Raw genomic sequence first — 6,119 nt, forward strand, 5'->3', positions numbered from 1 at the left:
ACCTAGAATTAATAATTTAGGAGAAATTATCTTTTGAAGGCATTATAAAAGTCAAATATTCTAATAGCAAATATTTTAAAATGATGAAAATGAAGACATTTATATGTTAGTGACAAAATTCTTCAGTTAGTTCATCTATTTGTTTAGATACTTACTACATATCAATAAAAACATCTGAACATAAAAAACTAAAAGATCAACATTAAAAAGTACAAATACAGTACATAAAAAAGTATAAAAGTATATGACTCAGTATATACAAAATATAAAAGATATGACTCAGTAAATGAAACTGAATGACCTGAATTGACTTTTTACTTTTTCATAAAGCCTATTACTAATCTGACTTTTAAACAGAATTAATCAATAACTTCCAAATTTTCAGTTTATCGAAAATGGCCAAAAATATACTATGGAAAAATCTTTAATAGCATTTAAAGGTTTGCATTTCTATAGAACCTTTAAAACTTTTATAAAAGAACTGTACTTTTACAAATTTACTGTAGATTGAACATTATTTTACCAATTTACATATGCTTTCCTTTTAAAAAATATCTGGCATCTGGCACAGCAAAGTAGCTATTAAGACATATGTGAAGTTACCTGCTATAACAGAAACAAAGGAATTAAAAAAAACACATGAAGAGATGAAGGATACTCACTCTATGATTACAAGCTCTCAATTTCGTTTTATAAAGTGACTTACTCCTGACAGGAAGACTTTGTAACAGAAATCTCAATCAACAGCTTCCTATTAACACAGGTGTAATATCAAGGTTTCTTCCCAAAGCCTTATACAGACAAGCAAAGAAAGACAGAGACATAGAGAGAAATTAAATCTACTTAATTTGAAATAATCACTAGCTAACTTTCAAACAAACAGACTTACCTCAATAAAAACTTACATTCATACAAACAACAAATTTTGTTGGATATTCAGCGTTTCAAAAGTTTTTGAATACTGCGGACTACATCTGTGCCTTGCATTTTATAACCAATTGAAAATCTGATTTATATGGCTGTAGTGTGCAGTGTGGGCAAGGTTGAGACAAAGACCAAGGTGTGCACAGAGGTCAGGCACCAGCCAAGGGAAACACCCCTTTCAGTTCTCATGTTCAGAGTTGCAAATGAAGCAGAATTTTATTTATAAAAGGACTTGTACTAAGCTGCCCTCTCAAATCACTGTCCAATTTTTAAAGTTATAAAATAAACCACATTCTTTAGACTCCTTATTTATCTTTTCATGTAGGAATAATTCAAGAGCACTGTATAAGTTTGTGGAGAAAAGGAATTTTAATTGAGAGCTAATGGATAAAGTTTCCACAGGGTATTTTTAAAAAAGAATTTCCTTACGAAGCACATGACATTTATATAAATGATGATATGAAGGACTTACAAAACTAAAAAGAGGTAATAGTTACAACAGAACAGATAACATCATGTTCAATTTGAAATGAATATAATTACTGAGCATGACTAATATTAATGGCAATGAAACTACCTGCAAACTATGGTAAAACTATAATATATGCATTAAGCAAACCCTGAGTTTTAAAAATCATAAATTTTTTACTTTATTTTATTTTACTAATGTTTCTTTATTTATTTTGAGAGAGAGTGTGAGCAGGGAAGGGGCAGAGAGAAAGGGAGAGAGAATCCCAAGCAGGCTCTGTGCTGCCAGTGCAGAGTCAGACGCTCCACAAACTGTGAGATCCACAAACTGTGAGATCATGACCCAAGCAGAAACCAAGAGCCAGACGCTCAACTGACTGAGCCACCGATGTACCCCCAAAATCACAAATAATTTTAAAATGTTGACTAAAACTATAATTTTGTTTAAAATGAAGTACAGGGTTCTTCATCATATAATTACCTAAAGTATGCAAAGCATTTAGATGGTTATCTTCTCTAAAATAACAATTCAGACATTACTACTTGATGTGAAACTAGTATAATTTTTATTTTAATAAAGTATTAAAATAAACTCATATAACCCCATACTCCGAAAACAAATCATTATTGCATATTATTTCTCACATTCAAAGGCAATTTTTACACAGCTACAATCTTTATATATACATATGCATACACATATACATATATATTAATCATGTTAGTTTATTTATAGTGTTTGCATTTTAAAATGGTATTTTTAAGAAAAACGGTAAACTTTATTATTTTATTTGAACTACAGAACTATGATGCTGTACACTAACATGAAAACGACTACTAAATCTTAATGTGAAAGATAATAATCTGTAGCTTCATCCATGACATTCAAGATGTATTATTCAGAGATATATCTTGGAAATTGGTTTGGTATTATTTTTGCACAATGCAAATGAACCTAACCTTTGAGTCTATGTGATTCTAAAGTAGAAAATCTAACATTTTTCTTTATTTTTAAGTTTATTTATTCATTCTGAGAGAGAGTGCATGCGCAACCAAAGAAGGAGCAGAGAGAGAGGGAGAGAGAAAATCCTGAGCAGGCACTCTGCACCACAGAGCCCGAACCAGTGCTCGAACTTACAAAATGCGAGATCATGCCTGAGCCGAAATCAAGAGTCGGACACTTAACCAACTGAGCCACGCAGGCACCCCCAAAAATCTAACACTTTTCAAGGTAACTTAACTCGAAATGAAAGTCTTGTTCTTAAAAAAAAATTTTTTTTTCAACGTTTATTTATTTTTGGGACAGAGAGAGACAGAGCACGAACGGGGGAGGGGCAGAGAGAGAGGGAGACACAGAATCGGAAACAGGCTCCAGGCTCTGAGCCATCAGCCCAGAGCCTGACGCGGGGCTCGAACTCACGGACCGCGAGATCGTGACCTGGCTGAAGTCCGACGGTTAACCGACTGCGCCACCCAGGCACCCCAAAAGTCTTGGTCTTTAAGAACAACTTATTTGTTCATTTACCTATCAACAAAAATGTAGTAAGTGGCCTACTGCTTTTAACAAATGACAGGTACATAAGTAATTACAAAAATGTTTTAGGCTGACTCATTTAAATCATATTTGGACTTACAAAAATGACAATTTCATTCAAATCATACTAATATATTCTCACAGACACCTATGTATGTCACTATATTAACATATACAAAAACAAAGCTTAACTGTTACCAAGAAACAGGAAAAGATTCTAAGAGGAGGTATTATTTGTGCTGAGCCTTGAAGAATGAGTAAGAGCTTATAAACAGAGATAGATGAACATTCCAGGCAGAATTAACAGCATGTTCAAAGGCAAAGAAGAAAGAATGTATTCCTAATGTACTCAAATAATTACAGGTAGATAGCAGGCCACGATCTGTGCAGAATATGTGTGTAGAGTGTGTAAGGGTTTGTAGGAAGGCAGGATGGTGGGGGAAAAGAGCGGCAGGAACAGATAATGTAAAATAAAAAGGGTCCTCATGATAGACATTATCTTAAAGGCTTAAAGGATTTGTAGCAAAGGAGAGAGAAGATCACATCTGCATTCTTGAAAATTCATTTGGATGGCAATGTGGAAAATAGACTGCGACCTGCAGAGGAATGGATATCAGGCAAAGCAGTTTAGAGGCTATTTTAATAATCAAGAAAGTGAAGAAGTAAAGCAATGGGCATGAAGATGAGAAGGAGAATTAAAGATACACTTAACAGGTACATCCAGAGAATGGGTGAGCAGTATATGAAAGAAAGAAATGAAGCCTTACTTTTGAGTATCCATGAGGGACACGTATTTGAAACCACAATGAGGTATCATATCATACCTTTAGAATGTCTATAATAAAAATGATACACAATAAGTGCTAGCAGGAATACGGAGAAACTGTATCTCTCATACTTTGATGGTGGGACTGTAAAATGGTACAACTTTGGGAAATAGTTTGATAGTTCCTTAAAAAGTTAAACATAAATTTACCATGAATGTATCCAAGAGAAGTGGAAACACACGTCCACACAAAGACATATATGAAAATGTAGAACGTTATTCATAATACCTAAAACTAGAAACCACTCAAATGTTTATCAACTGATAAATGGATTGAAAAATATGTTTATCGGGGCGCCTGGGTGGCGCAGTCGGTTGAGCGTCCGTCTTCAGCCAGGTCACGATCTCTCGGTCCGTGGGTTCGAGCCCCGCGTCGGGCTCTGGGCTGATGGCTCAGAGCCTGGAGCCTGTTTCAGATTCTGTGTCTCCCTCTCTCTCTGCCCCTCCCCCGTTCATGCTCTGTCTCTCTCTGTCCCAAAAATAAATAAACGTTGAAAAAAAAATTAAAAAAAAATAAATACATAAAATAAAAAATATGTTTATAGCCATACAGTGAAATGCTATTCAGCAATAAAAATGAAAAAAGTATTAGAACATGTTACAACATGAGTGGATTTCAAAAACACGCTAAATAAGCCAGTCATGAAAGACTGCATATTGTATGTTTCTATTTATACAAAATCCTTGGAAAAAGCAAATCAATAGAGACAAGAGTAGATTAATGATTGCTTGGGACTACAGCTAGACACAGGAAATGACTACAAATGAGCATAAAGAATCTTTTTCGAGTGACGGAAATGTTCTGAATTGGATTGTGGAGAAGGTTACATAAACTCTAAATTTAATGTCATTGAATTATACACTTAAAATAGATGAATTTTATGGCATATAGATTATACTGATGGGGAAAATGATAAACCCTGACCTTGATAGGGAAAAATTATGTTATAAGATGGCCAACAGGACTGATCGGGAATTCCAGTCCTCGCCTGAAGACTCTCCTGGGTTCTTCTTCCTGCCCCGTTTGCTGCTTACACCAATTGCCACTAATGCGGAAGTAGCAGGCTATAAATTGTCCCCCATGCTTATGCTCTCTGGGCTCAGATCTTTGGAGAAACCATCTCCCCTGAGCCCATCAATGTAAATAAACTTCCGATCCTCCAAGATCTCTGAGCGCGCTTCGTTCTTCCTTTAGCGATCCAGCCTGGTTCCATAATAATACCTCAACAAAGCTTTTTAAAAAATAAAGGAGTATCGGGCGCCTGGGTGGCTCAGTTGGTTAGACATCTGACTTCGGCTCAGGTAATGATCTCGTAGTTCTTGGGTTCAAGTCCCATGCCGGCTCTGTGCTGACAGCTTGGAGCCTGCATGGGATTCTGTGTCTCTCCCCCACTCATGCTCTGTCTCTTTTGCTCTCAAAAATAAACATTAAAAAATAAATGAATAAATAAAAAAATAAAGGAACATAAAAACAGATTTCATGAGTAAAATAAAGATTTCCATTAGGTCATATTAAATTTCAAGTGCTACTGGGACCTATGGAAAGAAATGCCTGAAAATGCAGACCTTGCATTTAGGTTAAAATGAGGTTTGACATGAGAAATTTGGGATTCAAATTCCACAGGTGGTTACTGAAGCTATTTATGTGAATGTACTAGCTCAGAGTGTGCATGTGTCATGTGACACAGAGACCATGGATTGATCCCTGGAAAACATCAACATTTAATGGTTGCAGAAGGAGCCCATTAAGAAATTATCAAGGAAATAAGAGAAGAACAAATGTGACCAATGGCAAGATTTTCTTAAACAGTTTCTGTTTTCAGTTTGCTGTTTACTTCCATAATTCAAAACACTTATTCTTATTTCTATAATCAGTATCCTAGACAACAAAGTCCCAGCCAGCAAAGATGAGGCTTTGTTCCCTTACACTACTCTCTTCCTTTTTAATTTGAATATTTGGTAAGTTACATTATCTTTATTTCTTCTCTTGGTTACATGTGTAATTTTAAATAACATACTTCTATGTCTTAATCAATGAATTGAGTCAACTCATGGACTGACTCCTTATCATGTAAAATAAGTAACTGCAAACTCTGCTTCTACCTTTTGTCTCCCTCTGCTTCCTCATTCTGCTGTGATGGCTGTATCTTAACTCTTCATTATGAAGGTTCTTTTTTTTTTTAAGTGTATTTATTTATTTCTTGAGAGAGAGAGAGCATGAGCAGGGGGTGGGGCTGAGAGAGGGAGAGGAAGAATGCCAAGCAGGCTCTGTGCTGACAGCACAGATGGAGTGGGGCTCGACCTCAAGAACCGTGAGATCATGACCTGAGCCAAAATCAAGAGCCAGACAAACACTTAACCAACTGA

The sequence above is a fragment of the Prionailurus viverrinus genome, chromosome B3 (genome assembly GCF_022837055.1).
Source record: "Prionailurus viverrinus isolate Anna chromosome B3, UM_Priviv_1.0, whole genome shotgun sequence".
Taxonomy (NCBI): domain Eukaryota; kingdom Metazoa; phylum Chordata; class Mammalia; order Carnivora; family Felidae; genus Prionailurus; species Prionailurus viverrinus.